Source organism: Polypterus senegalus, unplaced genomic scaffold, assembly GCF_016835505.1.
Source record: "Polypterus senegalus isolate Bchr_013 unplaced genomic scaffold, ASM1683550v1 scaffold_2770, whole genome shotgun sequence".
In the NCBI taxonomy this organism is placed as follows: domain Eukaryota; kingdom Metazoa; phylum Chordata; class Cladistia; order Polypteriformes; family Polypteridae; genus Polypterus; species Polypterus senegalus.
Genome location: NW_024384799.1, coordinates 6,354 through 26,450, shown reverse-complemented (window position 1 = coordinate 26,450; position 20,097 = coordinate 6,354). Strand labels below are relative to the sequence as shown.

The window sequence follows — 20,097 nt, the reverse complement described above, 5'->3', positions numbered from 1 at the left end:
TTATGCTGCCTTTCCATGGCCCTCTGCGGCTCATCGCTTTCACCAGGTCACTCCCACTACATGGTCGCTCAGCGGGAGCAACATCCACTCAAACACCGGGTGTCGGCCTTACACCCAGCATCCTCACAGCTGCCCTCATGGCGCTCACCACACGCACGCACCGCCTGCTTCCTCGCTCCCTGTAACCTCCGTCCTCTTTTCCTCTCTCTCTTTTCTCCTCTCTTTTTTGATCTCGATCTTTTTTTTCCCCACAAAATCGACTCGTGCTTCTTTTTAAATGACGAGGGCCACAGCAGCTGCAGCATTAGCCATAGGACAATCATGAATGTGGGCAGTTCCTCACCTGTGCACTCAGTGAGAAACGCCCACACCCTCGGATCGCCCACGGCTGCTATGGCCCAACGTCCCTCGCTCAGCCCATGGCGGTGATCATTTATTTAAAATGAATGGCCTTTGCTCAACGAGCTGTGGACCCATAACACCACATTCCACCCCCAGAAAACTCCAGTTGCATGGGAAGTCTCCACACCACTGCCAACCCAATGCAACTGGAGCTCAGGTCCACAGCTCTGCCACTCTACACTGCACTAAAACAATAAAAGCACTAAAACAATCCCTAAAAAAACCAACCCAAGCCCCTTCATAAAAACAGGACATTAAAAGAATAAGAACCTTAAAAGACAATTAAAATCTCAGCAATAAATAAATGTCCTTAAAAAGCTCAGTCTCTTAAAATGTCCTCTTCCGGCTTGGAGTACGTGGGTTCCACAAAAGTCAGGTACCAATTCCGCTTGCTGTTCTATCTCCTCTTCTGGCCTCCACTGCTAGCTCATCCCACCACTGGGGATTCAGCAGCTGCTTTTATTTCAAAGTTACACCATCATTACAAATCTTTAATGTTCACATTAGCTGGCCTCAGCAAAATATAGAAATCTTGCGTTTTGCCGTACTGTATATAAATCTTTTGCAGTAGATGAGTCATATTTGAAAATCTGTTTCCATTGAAAAACAATTTTTAGAAAATATGAGATTAATTGTTTTAAAATGCTTGCATTTGAAGAAGAGCCTGAGTATCCTCAATGGCCTTATACAAAGAGAAGCACATCAAACATAAATAGTAGTTGGATTATTTGATTCCAATCCTGATCTTCAAGGTATCTTAATACAAAGTTTATGTGCCCCTCAGATGCCTAACATATAGGCAGTAAAGTGTTTTGTCAAATGTGAAAGAGATATTTTACAATGGCCTTCAACTTTGTGACCATTAAAGCATTAAATAGCAGTAGCAACACCATGACTACTGTTTAAAGAAGTGTAGGCCATGACAACTCATGAAGCTGTAATGGAAGACACCATGAATGTGAGTCGTTTTGACTTTGCTAAGATTTAAAAGTGTGTTTAAGGTTTAGAAAAATATGTCATCATTATGGCTTAAAATCTTTTAAAACACAATAATAAAACATAGCAATATTGCATATTTCCTGTAACTGCTACTGAAGGAGCTGTCTAGTGATCACAAATGACTGTCCCAATATAAACATTTCTCCATCTTATGCTAAGCAGGCATTTTCCTTGGAGAGAGTGGTAGACTGACTGCTGTCGAGGCTGCAGACCCTGTGAAAGATGAAAATCATTATTAAGAAAGTATTTCTAAAAGCATGAGTTTACAAGAGAATAGAGTGTCTGACACATGTGACTATTAAAATCGTGTTAATATATATATTTGGTAAGAGAGGTAAAATGAACTTTGCATTTTTTGTATAATGTCATTTCTTTCCATCTTTTGTTTTCAAATTGTTCCAGATCAGTGTTATTCATAATGGCAATATTCTTTAAGACAATACTGCAACTGAAAGTGATCTTTTTGTATGTTACTTACCCCATATTGTTTGTTATATGCAGAACGGAGACAAAAATCTTTTGGATAGACCAGAAATCTATGGTGACCAAAGCTGGGCAATGGCAAACAATATAAAAATGTCCATGAAAAATTTCAAAGTACTCGTGTTGCATAATCCACATTTAAAGTGATCCTGTGGTATGTTCACAAACACTTGTACTTTTATTAAAATAATGTTACACAAATCACTTCTGGGAAAGATTTTGATTTATAAATATGGAACACACAGATGTAACCAAACATTTTAGCTAAAGACCCATCTCTGCCTCATTTGGTGGTCAGGCGTCCAGCTCGGTAAAAGCTTTTATATTGGTTAACACTGAGCTTCTGGGGACACCCACAAAAACATGCATCGAGAGACCTTTACAACTAAAACAAAAAAGTTAAAGAAAAGTGAGTGAAAACATTACTGTATAGCAGACTTGTGCATCTGCTTTAACAACCAGAAGGTCAGTTTACATGTGGAGTTGTACAGCCTGCTGCTAAAAAATCCCAAGGTGCTCCAGATGTGGATTTGAATTTAAATGTAATTAAATTTAGGGTGTAGAACTGAAATGCTCCTTCTCCTTCAAGTGCATTACAATTTTGTTAATGAAAATGTTTTCCAGATGTGATTTATTTAACAATATTTTAGTAAAATAAATGTGTTTAGGATGTTTTCAATATATGACTGGATTACGACGTGGATTATTAAACCCAAGTAACGTGTGATTTGTTCAGGGACATTCTGATATTATTTGCTGTTGCACAGTGTTTGCTACAATTGACTCTTTCTCTATGAGAAACCTTTTTTATTAATACTCTAAATGAAAACTTATCTTAACATTTTTTCTTGTCCATAAATACAAATTATACTTATTATTATGCAATGGTAAGTTTATAATTTACTGGTAAGCCCTCACCTGGAGTACTGTGTGCAGCTTTGGTCTCCAGGCTATAAAAGGTACATAGCAACACTACAAAAAGTCCAGAGAAGAGCTAATATCTGATTCCAAGGCTACATGGGATGAATTATGAGGAAGATTTAAAAGCAGAGCCTGTTTTTAAGCAAAAGAAGATAAAGATGAGATATGATTGAGTGTTTAAATTATTGAATTAGTCCAGTGGATTGAGACAGTTATTTTAAACTGAGTTCATCAAGAACACAGGGACAAAGTCAGAAATTCTTTACGGTAAATTTAGCACAAACATCAGGATGCTTTTCTTCACAAAAGAATCATAAACACATAGAATAAGTTGACAAGATGTGTGGTAGAAAGTAGGCCTTTAGGGACTTTCAAAACCTCACTTGACGTTATTTTGGAATAAATAAGTGGATAGGAATGGCCAGCTTTGTTGAGCTGAATGGCCTGTTCTTGTCTGGATTGTTCTAATCTTCTAAAATGACATGGAGTGAGAAACATATTGGGGAATGCTGATATGGAGCCGGTTGATCAGATATTCAAATTTAATTTTTACTGTACAGTACACATATTATGAACAAGAACCTCAATAACAGATCTAATAATATGTAGTCAATGTAAAAGTGAAAAAGCCTGTTAAAAGTTATCAAAATTAAATTGCTGATGAATGTTTAATAATTTTATTAAGTTTTGTTTTGGAATATTAATGTTCAGACATTTGTATATGACAATTGACTCTTTCTAGTTTATAAGCTTCTTCAATTTAAATATAATCTTTATACTCTTCGGTACAATATTAAGCAACATAACTTCAGGCTGATGTTTTACTGCTTCACTCTAACATGCTTTGATTAGCTGTACATATTGCTGCTTTTTTTGTCCTTTGTATAAAAATACAAGTAAAACAATAATTATGAACTGTTACTAAATCTCCTGTATTCTATTTGTCTTCTTGGTGTTTTGAGGCATTTGGTGACACTTCTCTACTTCCAAGCTATTTCCCTGATCATAGAAACATGCCTGAGATACTAGGGGCCATGGAGTCAATGGACGGATGTTATTGTCAATTTAGATGGCCCAGCACATACTTATACTGTAGACTTCCCAGGAGGGACTTGGTGGTCATTTGGCAAAGGTCTCCAGAACTGTGACTGCATCTGATTGTTTTGACTTTGTATGTTATAACTGACTGTGGACTCCTCCACAGGTTTACTTTCAACAGGGATGCTGCTGACTGGAGTTTTGTTTCCTGTCTTCCATTGTCAGTTTGTCATGGTCAACAATTGTGTTAACATATACTGTTAGGTTCCATGTGAATCATTTAGTTTAAACGTGCTTTGTTTTGCTGTGTATTTAAACAAATCTAGGTCTTTATGTGTATTTATTACACAATTAGTAATTTGTAAAATTTTAATTGCATTAACCTGTGATCCTATCACAGTACTCTGAAACCTGCACTACAGCTAGTCCCGAATTATCTCGTCCTATGAATTAATCATTTTGTTGCTTGCATCCATTCAGTTGTATCTATTTAGTTGTTTCAGCTCTTGACAACCTATAGGACAATAACTATTCTGTTAACAATGTCATCATTTTCTGCATTTTATCTTTGACTTCCCTGTTAACCAGCATCAAGAACCAGTTTGCCTTCTTTTCTTATTACTTCATAACACTTTGTGAATCTTTTTAGTAAAATTAAACAAAACAAAACACAGATTAAATTCCTTACCATGTAAAGTTGATCTGTGGAAGGACTTGGAAGAGAAGGATCTTCATCCTAAAAATTAAAGTTGTGCAATATTTAGTAATAGCTACTTGAAAGAACAGGTTAGGCTATGACATCTTGAGTGGACTGTAGTAATGAATAATGGTAAATTAAACCACTAAATAAATATACTGTATTGTTAAAGACAGACTTTGTAATTCAATAGTTAAAAGTGGGTTATGCAGTGGAGATAAAGTTAATGAGTTAAAAAATAAATTTAATTTTAAAGAGGTGATGTCAGAATGAAAGTAGAGTGAAAAGACTGATAAGGAGACTCACCATTCTATTTGTGTTGTGCACATTTTCATAAGTGCCGGTTGGGTTCTCTGTAATAGAGGATCAATTTATTAATGGAAACCAAAAAAAAAGAAAGAAATTAAATACTTTGTAAGTCAAGTTTAAAAATTTTAAATGACCATTGTTATCATTGTGATTCAATATAAGATACTCAACATAGTTCTTGCAGATGTGATACTGGTTGACTTATTGATTTAACTATTTTCCCAACTCTTCTAGACCACCAGTACTAGGATTAAACACTCCACCTCCACTTCACCTCCTTCTGTCTCTCTCTGTTATCATCTATCTTATCTTGACTTTCTTAATCTGCTAGTTAGCCCTTGCTCAACTGATTTCCAGACTCTAGTGTCATTGGGCCCCTGGCCTTAGATGGCTTTGAATCCCTGATGGGGTCACTTGAAGCAGGATCAGGGTGAGTCTGTCAAGCCTTGTAGCCACCAATGATCCTAATGCAGCACCCACAGGACTCTCTGATATTCACTGATGCCATTGCAACCACATGCCTTCCATGGTCATGAAAGATCAAAGAGCCTGTATGGTGTCTCATTTAAAGGCTACACAGTCCGACAGTTTCCAGTCATTAATGGCATCATGGAGAGAAGCAATAGCCTGTAGTCTTACTTCCAAAAGTTCACCTTTAAAAGAACAAAATTCTCCAAATTTAAAACTGGGTAAACATGTTGACATTAAGTTGCAAGTAACTGCTTTGGCCTTCTGTCTAACTTCTGTTATTGCAATGAGGACAAGGCATCCCTGTCAACTTGCTTTGGCTATTCTTCAGTATCTCAAGAAAACCTTTATGTTTCCAGGTCAAAATTCCCAATTTAGTAAATCAGTGTCTTTGACTACTGTCTTCTGGAGACGTACAAAGCATTTACATAACATGCATTTTGCTAGTGGAACATTCTGCTTTACACTGACACAATGATATGTGTCATCACTGACATGTCTCTCTCTCTCTCTTCTCAGCCTTGGTAGATTCTGTTTTCATCCTCTACCTCTAAACTTTTTCCAAGCCAATTCCCAGCCTACTGAAAAATCCATCAAATTATTTACACAGTATGGCATTTAAAATAGGAATGCTTTTGGGATATATGAATAAGGAAAAAATAATGTGTACCACATTCATAATACAATGTGCAGTATTATTGAAAATTTCCCTGTCAATGCAATAAAGTGATCTGAGAAAAACATTTGGCATTAAACAGAAGTGGAACACATGCACAGACTGTCTGTATAAGGCTATGTAAGGTGACATTGTTTCTTATCAGGTTAACTCTGCAGTTAGACAATCGAAAACATTATTTTTAAATGTTTTATACTTTGAATTTTCCAATCTGTTTATAATGAGAGCGAACACCAAAGTTCAAAATCATGCAGTTGTGTAACTTGTACAGACAAGCACAAAGCAAACTGGTGAACATGATTCCTGCTACCATGTTGAGGGTCAGTCACACCTATCACAGTGTATAACTACAGGAGCTGAGTGATGCTATGTTTTCAAAAGGATTCCCGGGTGTACTTCAGGTGCTGCAGCATAGACCGCTAGAAGTACTTCTGGGTCAAACAGAAATCCCAGAAAGTAGGAATCATCAAACCTGGCAGCTCTGCTTGTGGCTCCCACAGAATGTCCATGCTCCATTTCAACCAGGATGCCAGCATTTCTTTCAAATTGATAGCATCTCACACCAAACTCCTAGAGAGCTTGAAATGTTGTGCTTTTCAGTCATTCTGGCCAGCCCATTAAATTACACTGCACAGGCACTTGTTTAATTCACGTGTAATTTAGACACAGCCTACACCAATATCTGCTAAAGAAACAAATAAAAAGGCCCAGATCTGGTCAGTCAAAGTTTTATGAGTCCTGATGGACTAATTTTAGACAAATGAAACAAATGAGCAAAAGCCAAACACTTCTGTTATATAAAGATGGCAGCATTGAATCTTAATGAAAGCAGCAGTTAAGCAGTAACTCAGTGTCTGAGCTTTTCCTTGATATAGGTGTTCTCTATAAGTGGTATTCATTTCTTGGATCTTAAGAGCAATATTAATGACAGTTTGTAATTGTGGCTAACAGACATTATACAAAATGTGACTCTTTTAAAATGCCACTATGTCTTTTCTGGTATAACCACCCTTTTTATGGCATTTTAGATAATGTGGGTATTTTGTGATAACAATTTAAAAGGTTAACCGTTGTCAGCTGTGATAACCCATAATTCTTTTTTATTAGGTTTCAAGAAAAAGCTCATCCCCCTTTGATACGGTACTATTGAGTACTTTCAGACAACAAGAAGTGCAAATGCAACTGTGTCTCCTTCATACTAACGGAAATACACCTTCATAATGCCTCACTAGGACCATGGCAGCTCTTTTTATCTTTAGCCATCTGCCATATTCAGCGAAATGTTTATCTGTCAGCTTAATATTGTTATTTTTCAGCTAGGTGCCTTGGTTTAAGTATGATTTCCTTTTTGGTTAATATTTCAGCAGCTTTGCACTATTATTTTTATTGTGTTTTTATCTTTTTGTGATATTTGCTAATATTGTTTTGCTTACATTTTTCTTTATATTTTTGTATTATGTATATTTGTTTCAAAGTTATTGTCTTTGTGTTTATGTGGGTGAAACTCAAAACATCCTGATATCACCCTGAAGAACCTCCCCTAACCCTATGCATTTGAAGCTGAAAGGCAGGTACCTTAGTGTGTCATTGGCTGTTGTGTTGAAGTGGTCTAAAGTTATTGTAAGATTTTTATGTTTCTTGATTATTTTATTTCATTTAAGGTTTTGGATTTTTGAAATGTATTTTTGCACTTGTTTGCTCTGCATGGCATTATTTCTGTGCATTCTTGCAATTTTAATCATTTTAGATCTTCAAATATATATCTTTATTTTTAAAGATCCTGCTTTAGCCGTGTTCTTCTAAGCCAGATTTATGTTTAACAGTTCTTCTCCTATTATGGCCATTTTATATTTTCATTTATTTTGGGACATTTAAGATATTGCGAACTTTAAAAGCCAGATTCCTACTTTGGGCCTAGCTAGGCCAAAGCCTGCATGTGGAGTTGGGAAATCAGACTGCTTTGAGGTTAGAAGAAGATCACATGATGGAACACTGGAAAAACATATTTTCATATTATTATAGAAGGTAAGGAGGTGAACCTTGATGGAATGGAAAGCTCTATCTGTTTAGAGAGTGCTCCAGAACTAATTATACTTTGTGGACATGAAATTAAAGAGATGTCACGAGGGAGTGACAAAAGACTGGAAAATCCCATCATAATAATAAGTGGCAGAATTGATTTTCTGCTGGGAACATATAGGTCCTTATTGCATATAACAGAGGGGGAATATGTGCTTTATTGGTAGACTGGAACTCAACAATGCCTAGAATTTTGGCCCAGAACTTTCATGGGGCCATCTTTGTCCTAAGAAGTGATTCCAGCGGATCCCACAACCATTATCATTAGCTGTGTTTTGCCAGGATCGTTTTGTGTCTAGTGAAAGGAACTGAGGTGGGATAGTATTAAATGGAATATAATCCATGGGGCTGGGAGTATGTAAGTAAGAGAAGAAAATGCGAGCAGATAGCAGACAATGCAAAGATGATCCTTTAATATATTATTTACTTAAGTGTTCCTCTTGGATCACCTGTTACTTTTCTTGACAATATGTTATTTTATATATTTGTCCTCCTTAATATTAATCTGTGTTGAAAGTGTCACTATGGAAGCACCCTTACTGTTGAATACTCCACACATATGTTACACTGTTGGCTGAGGGGTTATGTTGATAAGAGTAAAACACACAAGAAATCTACAAAATGGAAGGAAACATTGATATCAGCCTGACAACTAAAGACAAGGTTGTGCCTAACAACAGGTTACCTAACTTATCAGTATACAGCACTGGAGTGTGGAGCTGATTAATCATAAGGAGAGATTACATACCGTTGATGTCTGCTTTAATATTTGAAACATTTCTGCAAAGTGGGCCCCTCCTGGAGATATAAACACACCGTTATTATCCTTGCAGATTGATCACAATTAACCAATGAACTTTAACATGTGTAATTTTAATTGGATGAATTGTTACTAGTCTGCCAGTAAACACAAAAGGAGAAGAATAACAGCACAGCATAAAAATCTGTTATGAAGGACTTTTGAATCTAAAATAAATCAATACACTTACATAAATTATTATTTTCAAGCTTAGGTTGCCTGTAAAATCAAATGTAATTTTCTTACATGCTAATTATCTGGAATAAAGGAACAGAAGTAAGATAATCATTCACTGTACTCACCTGATGCTGTTTGCAACAAGAAATGCAATCACTGCTACAAGAACACCCCTAGAAATGAACTGATGATCGTTCCAGCTAGTTTTTCTGTTGTGATAAGTGTTCCTGGTAAAGATGCTGGACAATCATCTTTTAATGAAAACCAAAACATACAATTAAACAACTTTAATAATTTTAAACAAACTGTTCATGGAGACTTTGGATTGCTAGTCACATGCATTTAATAGATAATATGATTATTCCTGTAACTGAGTTTCAAGTACAACTGGTGAAATTTTCATCACAAGCAGGAAAATTAACAGAATTGAATGCAATGGCCTTTTCCTGCTGATTTAAATACCCAGTTTGTGTAGTGTCCATATTGTTGGACTGGACAGGCCTGCAAAGAGCTTGTAATAACTGGAGACCAGAGGCGTGAAAAGGTTTGGGGCAGCCACCCGTTTAATGCGGTTTCCTGGCTGCAATAGAATTCGAGACATTTCAAAACAGTTGTTTACACAACAGAGTCCAAAACAGAACTGCCTGCCTAAGCAAAGGCAGTGAGCTTTATAGCTCAGAGGGCGGAAATGATGTCGTCCTCTGGGCGGAACTGGAAGTGACATCACCCTTGGGGCGGAACCGAAGTGACCTCATTCTTGGGGCGGAACCGGAGGTGGTGTGTCCTTCCTGGAAATGGCGGCTCCTGGTGGGCTTTCCCGGGTGAGACCTGCAGAGAACTCAGAAAGAGCGTCAGCGTCACCGCCCCTGGGCAGATGTATAAACAGTATTGTCTAAGCCCTTCAGCTGCTTCCCATGCACACGTGTGTGACAAGACTCCCCCCTCAGCCCAGACCCGTCGGGTCGGGCGACCTGCACCGAGAGGTCGTGGGCCCGGGAGAGGGCATCGGCGTTGGCATGAAGGGACCCCTGTCGATGAACGAGCGTATATTTGTACTGCTGCAGGTCAAGAAACCACCTCGTGACCCGCGGATTCGACTCCCTGTGAAGGGCCATCCACTTTAAAGGCGCATGATCCGTCACCAGAGTGAACACGCGACCCAAGAGGTAGTACCGCAGCTGCGTCACCGCCCATTTGATCGCCAGAGCCTCCTTCTCCACCGCCGCGTACCTGGTCTCCCGGTCCAACAGTTTCCGGCTCAGGTACATAACGGGGTGTTCAACACCGTCGACGCTTTGGCTCAACACGGCTCCCAAGCCTGTGTCCGAAGCGTCCGTCTGGAGGACAAAAGGGAGAGAGAAGTTAGGGGAGATTAAGATAGGTGCTGAAGTCAGAGCCCTTTTTAAGTCACTGAATGCAGCCCCCGCTTTATCAGACCATACCACCGTATTAGGAGCTCTTTTCTTTGTCAAGTCGGTCAAGGCGCGCTCTCGGAGAAGCGAGGCACAAACCGGCGGTAGTACCCGCCAAACCGAGAAAGGATTGGACTTGCCGCTTGGTTTGGGACGGGCCAGGCCATTATGGCTTGCAACTTGGAACACTGTGGCCTCACAGTACCCCGGCCCACTAGGTAGCCCAAATATTTGGCTTCTCTCAACCAAAGTAACATTTCTTGGGGTTGATCGACCCGGCCTCTCCCAATGTCCGTAATACTGCTGTGACCTGCTGTATGTGCTCCTTCCAGGTGCTGGAATAGATGACAACGTCATCCAGATAGGCAGCACAGAGCGAGTTATGGGGCGGAGCACTTTGTCCACCAGGCGCTGAAAAGTCGCAGGCGCCCGTGTAACCCGAATGGAAGGACACGATACTGCCAGTGTCCGCTAGGAGTGCTAAGCGCGGTTTTTTCCTTCACGGACTCCGTTAAAGGAACCTGCCAGTACCCCTTTGTCATGTCAAGTGTAGTCAAGAATTTGGCTGGTCCCAGTCTCGAGGAGGTCGTCCACGCGAGGCATGGGATAAGCATCAAATCAGGAAACTTGGTTGAGCCGACGGAAGTCATTGCAAAACCTCCAACTGCCGTCAGGCTTAGCAATCAAGACGATGGGGCTGGACCAGGGACTACTACTTTCCTCGATCACTCCTAGTGCCAGCATTCGCTTGATTTCCAGTTCCACTTCTACTTTCTTTGCCTCCGGAGTCTGTAGGGTCGGCACGGCCGATCACCCCCGGGTCAGTCACTATGTCGTGCGCAATCAGAGAGGTCCGACCTGGTTGTTCACTTACCACCTCTGGGACCGAGCGGATAGCTGCTTGAGCTCCTGTCTCTGTCTGGGAGATAGCTGTTCACGAAATTAAGGGCACTTACTTCCGAGAGAGAGCAGGGCTGTCGGAGGAGGGATCGGGATCCCTCTCCTTCCACGGTTTCAGCAGGTTTACATGATATATTCGCTCAGCTGGTCGGCGATTGGGCTGTTTCACCAAATAGTCGACCAATCCCTTCCTCTCCTTAATTTCGTAGGGGCCTAGCCAATGTGCGAGCAGTTTAGAGTGTGAAGTAGGAACCAATACCATGACGCGATCCCCCGGTTGGAACTCCGGAGAGTCGTGCCACGGTCATACAGGCGGCCTGTGCTGATTGTGCCTCCTCGATATGACTTTTAGTATAGGTCTTATTACATCAAATCTATCGCGCAATTGGGCGATATACTCCAAATGTTAGTGGAGGGCTGTGCCTCCCCTTCCCAGCCCTCTTTTAAAATATCTAATAAGCCCCGGGGCTGTCTTCCGTATAGTAATTCAAAGGGAGAGAACCCGTAGAGGCTTGAGGACTTCCGGTAGGCAAAGAGGACAAGGGGGAGGAGTTGGTCCCAATTCCTCCCATCCTTGCTGACTACCTTACGTAGCATTTGCTTGAGAGTTTGATTGAATCTCTCCACTAGCCCATCGGTTTGAGGATGATACACGAGGTTTTAAATGCTTTATTTTCAGTAACTTGGCAGTCTCCTTGAGCGTTTCCGAGGTGAAAGGCGTTCCTTGGTCCGTCAGGACTTCTCTAGGAATGCCCACGCGTGAAAAGACTCCTACTAGTTCCGTGCAATATTTTTAGTGGTAGCGGCAATGGAACGGCTTCAGGGAATCGGGTTGCATAATCCACGAGGGAGTATATATTTATATCCTCGGGCTGAGGGCTCCAGGGTCCTACTATATCCACCCCAATCCTGTCAAAGGAACGTCAATAAGGGGAAGGGGAATCAGAGGAGCACGGTCCTTCCTAGGAATTTGCGCAGTTGACACTCCGGCAGGAAATGCAAAAGCGGCGAACCTCCTCATTAATCCCGGCCAAAAAGCGGAGCTTAATGCGCTCTAATGTTTTATCGGGCGAGATGGCCTCCAAGAAGGTGAGAGTGGGCTAACTTCGCAAACCTGCCGCCGGTAGGTCCGCGGGACTAGCAACAACTTCGGACCTTCCCCTCATGTTCAGCAACCCGATACAATAATTCATTATCCATGACAAAGTGAGGTCCCTGTGGCATGGGCAAATGCGTCGTTGGCGTTAACGAGAACCACTGCATTCTTTATGTGCTTCAGAGAGTCGTCATTCCACTGTTCTCTCTTGAAAGAAGCCGGAGTCGCTCTAAACTGAAAGTGCAACTCAGAGAGCGGGTCGGTCTGACCTCAAGGGGCGGAGAATCCTCCCTCGCTGCGGGCGCTAGTGGATGGCGTAGTAGCCCGCGACGGTCCGGGAGTATCTTCGTCACTCTCTCACTCCCTGTCGGCTGATTACACGGTGTGGAAGCAGCTTGAGATGAGTCTTTATCATCTATAACGAGGCCAAAAGCTTTTGGGAATGCTTTCTAAACTACGCGTTACTGTCAGACCAGTCCCGCCCGAGGATTACGGGAAACGGAGGATCCGGGTGTACCGCTACGGTAAGCCGCCGAAGGGTTCCTCCGAGACATACGTAACACCGGGCGGTATTGTACGAGCGGATATCTCCGTGTATACATTTTAGACTGGTCTTTTTTTTAATCCATTGTTGCGGTAGAACAAAACGGCGAGCAACGACAGACACGTTACTGCGGAATCAAACAGCGCTGTTACCATATGTCCATTAATAATAAGCTCTCCCGTATGTTTATCCGCCAGGAGATTGCTAAGGGCACACAAACAACCCCGCCATTGTCCCCTACGGTCCGCCTTGTTCCCCGACAGGTCGCAAGCCAGACGGCCCGGCGACTTGAACAGGCTCTGGATTGCGTGGAAGGGACTGCTTTTGTAGGACATAACTCCCGGTAGTCCACAGAGCGGCTGGTCTGCCCTCCGGGTTTCACAGCCGGCCTCTGGGTTGCAGGAGCTGTAGCAGCTCGTCCAGGGAATGGAATTCTCCCCAGGCCGGCTGGGCAAATTCCTGGGGTATTCGCTGTAGCAGCAAAAAACAGGCCACTTGCTGCACTATTTGCAAGGGGGTCCAATCAAATGGCGTAGCCACTCACCCACCTGTTGCCAGAGAGCCATAGCCTGCTCTGACAGCCCTTTCGTTGGGTTAAACTCCCAGTCTATTATATTCTTTACCTGCCGGCCTGGGGACAGCCCATCGTTAACAGGGACCTTGGTCCCGATCGGCTCGGCTTTCCTACCCAGAAGAGCATACTGAGCCACTCGTGTGTTTTCCCCAGAAGCCAGCCCACGCCTGTGGGTCCCCTCTACCTTCTCCACGAGATGGGTTGGTAGCCCCGGGTTATGCTCGTGGAGCAGAGCCTGCACCGCGTCCTTCCTGACCCTCCGGCGCACTCCCTGCCCCGAAACTCGGCCCCGGTACTCACCCACCTGGTTCCTTGAAGGTCCGTGTCCCGGGTTCTTCGGGGACACCATCCTGCCGACTACGCCACTGTAATAACTGGAGACCAGAGGCGTGAAAAGGTTTGGGGCAGCCACCCGTTTAATGCGGTTTCCCGGCTGCAATAGAATTTGAGGCATTTCAAAACAGTTGTTTACACAACAGAGTCCAAGACAGAACTGCCTGCCTAAGCAAAGGCAGTGAGCTTTATAGCTCAGAGGGCGGAAATGATGTCGCCCTCTGGGCGGAACTGGAAGTGACATCACCCTTGGGGCCGGAACGGAAGTGACCTCATTCTTGGGGCGGAACCGAGGTGGTGTGTCCTTCCTGGAAATGGCGGCTCCTGGTGGGATTTCCGGGTAAGACCTGCAGAGAACTCAGAAAGAGCGTCAGCGTACCGCCCTGGGCAGATGTATAAACAGTATTGTCTAAGCCCTTCAGCTGCTTCCCATGCACACGTGTGTGACAAGCTATAAACATGAAAGAGTATTGAGATTCTGGTTTCAAAAGGATACCTTTGGATATATGAACAGAATAGGCGTATGTTAAGCACTGATGACTCCCACATACAACACAAATAAAAGAGATATCAAATATACTTTTCATCTGAGATGAGGCCATGATATATATTGTTTATGGCTTTGGGTATCACCTGGGAGGTCAAACTATAATTTTCTGACCTGGTAAATGAATCAGCCTATATCAGTGCTGCTCCATGGCCACTAATCTCTTATAATTTAAAGAAGCAATGAACTTTTCTGATTGGTGTACAGAAAGTAAAGAAACCAAGAAATTTGTATCTCACTACTGTTGATTGGCAAATATTTCAGCGAATTTGCTGGGTTAGCTGGTGATCTTGTTTGGCTACTGTAACATCACACACCTGCAGCAGTCATGTTGACTGGGACAGCCCCTGATTATATTGCTGATCTCTTGTCCATCAATGGGTTGTTTTTGCCCTTACTTGTAATACATGATGCAGTTCTACACAAAGTCACCAAATATAACAGGAAAGCTGTCCCTACAAGAACTGTGCAACTAGCATCAGTTCCATGTGTGGGAAAAAAGAACATGTGAGATGGCACCTTGTGAATGGAGCGTTCTGTGAGTGAATGCGCTCACTTTGTAATGTTTTCACAGTCATGGCAGACCTGGCACTGTATGTAAATATGAGAATAAACAGTCACTTTTTATGTGTGTGCACATCTGCCATCAATATGTGAATGTGTGTGTAATTCAATACTTGTGCAAGCATTTCAAGATAGCTATACTCAAATTATATTTTTGCTCCTAAACAGAGCCTCATTTATGGTTGAGTACAGCATCAGCACTTCCATTTTCACAAAGAAATCCCACCATTAGTTCTTGCTAGTGCATTCATTGTGAGGTCTGCTGTTCCTGTGAAGACTTTTCAGGTGCGCTTTGCTTTCCACTCATGGCTCGATCACTCAGCCCAGTATTTGCCACTTGCATGTTCTCCCCTCCCTATGTCAAATTAATGCTGGCTTTTCATTTGTTATTTTTTCTTTCTTCATCCTGTAAAGCACTTTGAGCTACATTGTTTGTATGAAAACATACTATATAAATAAATGTTGTTGTTGATGTTGGCTGTGTACCTTGTACTTCATGCTATGTGAAAAGCATTGTGATACAATTTCAAAAAGAGTGCAAAGTCATTTTTTGCCTAATGGAAATAAGTGAAGTCGAACAGTTTTACAGTTTAGTAATAGTGGCAGGAGAGGATTTTTGATGTATAAAAGATATGCAGATGTACTCAAGTGGTAGCGGAATAAACAGACAGTAATTGCACCTGGGTACCAATGTTCTCGATGTTGCTTGGGATGGTAAAGTGGGGTCTTTGAGTAGAAAAGCAAAGACAAATAGCAATAATCACATTTTCTGAATATAATTTCAAAAACATGGTCGTTCAAACTGTAGCAAGTTAGGAAAAGTCAAGGAGTGTGACATACACACTGATGAAATAATTAGCGATTTAAAACATAACATTGGCATTCCCCTGACACTTCTGTGTTAATTTATTTTCCGCTCTGTGCCTCTTTGAGATGTGGCAGTTCAGAGTTGGAGAGCCACTGCTTTAGAGAGCTGTTCCCATTAAAGAAGATGGGCTGCATGATGCCTGAGCAAGCAACTCAGACTCTTTATTACCATGGTTTTATGACCATGAGACATGTGACTTGTGCAGAACCACAGTTGGTCAAGCATTGCTCTGACCTCTGTCTGTATGAAAGTGTGTGTTTCTTTGTAACTGAACCAGCCCTAGAAAGTGACAGTGTAGACTGATTTGTGATATAATTTTATCTTAGAGAGGCATGGTGGTGAAATGGTTAGCACTACTGTGTCACAGCTCAGGCAACAATTTTAGCCACAATAATTGGTCCAATAAAGCTGTCAGATTCCTCCCCAGCCCTCAGTGACACTTAAGTGACCATTGCACTATTATGCATTTGCTGAAATTCCCAATCCTTTCTGTGTTTTGCAGAACTTGAGGCAAAGCATGATTTGCTCATCACTGTTTAAGATGCAGCTGACAGCAAGGCAAATTCTAACTCACCTCCCATTTCTGTGTATTTTGAGTCTGTAATGTTTCAAAGACAAGGAGAAGTAATTTTCATCTACTGCCTTGTCTTATACTTGTGATAGATGTTGGGGTTTTCATTGTCAAATTATTTTTATATATTTTTTTTAAACTTTGTTTTACATTATCATAGAAGGACCATTTAGTCATTGCTTAATGCTTTGTTTTAGGTTTATATGTTAAAATGGAGAACCACAGTGATATTGCAGTTAAAGAGGATGCTGCTGTTTAAGTTACAAGTTGTAAAGCACAAACCGCACTGTACACTTGGTACAACTACTACTATCTACTACTACTACTACTGCTACTAATGCTTTTTTCTGTAAATGGACCATCAAAACAACAGGGTATAAGAGTTTAGCAATCAACTATTCTTTATACACCATTATGAACACTCAAATCTTTTTATGCTTCTTTGTCTTTATTACATTGGGGTGATATTCACTGCATGCTAAAGAAAGTACAGACAATTTTGCTTTACATTATCATAGAAGGACCATTTAGTCATTGCTTAATACTTTGTTTTAGGTTTATATGTTAAAAATGGAGAAGCACGGTGACATTGCAGATAAAGAAGATGCTGCTCTTCAAGTTACAAGTTGTAAAGCATATTCTGCACTGTACACTTGGTGATACTACTACTACTACTACTACTACTGCTTTTTCTGTAGATGTGTAGCGGTGCCATATAGTTAGTGTTTAAATGTCAGTTCTATGTGTGTCTCGTTTCATTGTCCCATTGACTGCGTGTATGTGTATCAGTTAATGTTGTCCCGTAAGGAGGACGGATGATGGGAGGAGTTCACAACCGCTAATCTGGAAAGCACCTGTGTCAAATCAATCAATTACTGCCGTCACTGACTATTTAAGGAGAAAAGAAGGAGACGAAGGGAAGAGAGAGAGAGAGAGAGAGAGAGAGAGAGAGAGAGAGAGAGAGAGAGAGAGAGAGCAAAACCCAATACCGCATTCCACGAATACAACCTGCCTGCTGAATCATTTTCATTGCGCTTTGATCCAGTTTGTTTTTCATTCATCCGGACTGCCTTTCAACCTGCTTGCCGCTGAAGACCCCGGGGTCGAATCATCATTCGCCACACGCCGAGGAATCACGGTGAGGTTGTTCCAAACGCCGGGAAATACAAACACTACAATTGCCGCTAATCAGTATCCGTATTCAGGACATTTATTCACGTTCGGACTCAAGTTCACGATCATTCTGTTTGCTAGTCATTTGTCGTTTGTGTGGTGTGTGTTATATGTTACGTGGACAAGGGAGGGGATTTATATATATATGTTTAGTTTGCTTTGGGATTGTTGGGGTGGAGGAATATTTGGGTGTGCATTTGTCTTGTGGCGTGTCTTGTCTCATCTAATACATTTATTCCTGTTTAATTTTACATTCTGCCTACTGTGTCTTTGCATTTCAAACCGTCGATTGTGAGGAAAGTTTATCTGTGTAGAGCACTGGCTTGACAGGAAAGGTTTCTCAGTAAATTATCCAGGCCACAGGTCTTGGAGGTGTAGCTGCCGGCTGGAAACAAGGGGTCGGCCGTTACAGATGGACCATCAAAACAACAGGGTATAAGAGTTTATTTATTAGGTTACAATCAAGTGAATTTTCTATGAGAAGTCCAGTTTGACATCTATCAGTTCTTCAAGATGAAGACAATGGTTTGTATTTCTCCCCATGTGCAATAATTTGCAAAGTAAAATGTTTTTTGAGGTATCAGGAAAAAAAATCAGTAGTAATTTTCAGTCCATTATTGAACTCATTTCAACATGTTCAAGGTCTTGTGAGTAAGGATTCTACTCAAGTGTAATGGAAGATCCAAGCAGTTAGGGTATCAGTCAGTTCAAACTGCTATATCTTAAATAGGTTAACTGTTCCATTTGAGGTTTTATAAATGATTTTAAAATCTAGTTAGATGAGACAGGTCAGAATAAAGATAAATTAATTTCTGTATTTCAGAATGTCCTGTTTAAAGATATAAAAGATGAGGTGGCAAGTCATGACACTGGAGAGGTTCTGGGTGATGTTATTCAGTCTTAGCAGATAATATGATAAAAGAGGATATTTTACTGTAAATAAGGCAATTCTTTGGAATCAGCTCTTAATTTGTAGGAAAGTTAAATGCAATTTATAAATTTTACTTTTACTAGATTATAGTTGTAAATCAAACACCCATTTTACTCTGCTTATCTTCTGGACACATTTGGAAACCTTAAGCTAATCTGTGCATGAATAAAAGTAGAAACTTTCTCTCAGCTATGTGTAAGTATACATTATGAAGTCTATATTTGGGATTTGGGGTATTCTGCTTAACTCTAAGTAATAAAGAGTATAAGGGAGAATTGGGTCTCCTAAGGACCAAGCCCATATACTAGAAACAATCATTCATGGTATTAGTAACATAAGAAATGGCCTGCCTGTTTGTGCAGTACATAAGTGTTGATAAGAAAAATTTTAAACAGTTGTCATACATCACACAAGTAAAATATGCTTTTATCTGTCATGATACAACACCAAACAAAATCATCTAATCTTCCTCTTTTCAGCTTTTTCTACTTTACTTCTTTCTCTTGTAAGACCAAACATTCAACGTAACTTGCTGGAACTAAACTTAATAAAGCCGTCTGAGCTGACATCTAAATAGAGAGTTATACAAAATAATTCAATCAACAATAATTCCGGAAAGTGCTGAGCAAATCAGATGTTAGGAGAATACCAAACGTCAATAAAGCAAATGACCCATTTCAGTAGAAATATGGAAAAGGAGAAATGGGTGCCTTCTGAACTATTTGGAATATGAAGGAGGTTTTACATCAGTCATTAAATAAATGATAACAATGTTCACACACACTAAAAAGGTTTATGCAATTATGGAACTTCCATGTATCTATACTAATAAAAGGCAAAGCACTCACTCACTCACTCACTGACTCATCACTAATTCTCCAACTTCCCGTGTAGGTAGAAGGCTGAAATTTGGCAGGTTCATTCCTTACAGCTTCCTTACAAAAGTTGGGCAGGTTTCATTTTGAAATTCTACGCGTAATGGTCATAACTGGAAGCTGTTTTTCTCCATTTATGTAATGGAGATGAGCTTGAATGCCGTGGGGAGAGTTTCGTGTGACATCATCACGCCTCACGTAATCACGCGGTACATAGAAACCAGGGTGCCTTCTGAACTATTTGGAATATGAAGGAGGTTTTACATCAGTCATTAAATAAATGATAACAATGTTCACACACACTAAAAAGGTTTATGCAATTATGGAACTTCCATGTATCTTAATATAAAACAGAGGTGTGACCAGAACATCATGTGTGGGTGGGCATTTGGCTTGTCTGGGGGGGGCAAATAATATCCATCCATCCCCATTTTTGTGGGGGTCAAATAATAATAACAACATAGTTTTATATAACATATAAAAGCAAAAATTCTGGCATAAATCATAACCTATTGTTAAATAAAATTAACAGAGGCAATGTAACTTTTATTATTAATTTTTGTGAACAAATATAGAACTACATCTACAAGGTAAATATCAATAAACATCAAATGTATACAACATATGAGAGAACAGAAACGTGGCACATTGTGGTCATTAG

General features: G+C 40.7%; 1 long non-coding RNA gene across 1 annotated transcript; it reads right to left on the bottom strand.

Moving 5' to 3' along the window:
* Positions 1 to 747: 747 nt before the first annotated feature.
* LOC120522119 lies at positions 748 to 9,636 on the bottom strand. Its single transcript, XR_005632290.1, has 5 exons — positions 9,174 to 9,636; positions 8,821 to 8,870; positions 4,847 to 4,893; positions 4,532 to 4,579; positions 748 to 1,614 (listed from the first exon to the last, which is right to left on the bottom strand). It is a non-coding gene; the product is annotated as an uncharacterized LOC120522119 (long non-coding RNA).
* Between the last annotated feature and the right edge of the window lie 10,461 nt (positions 9,637 to 20,097).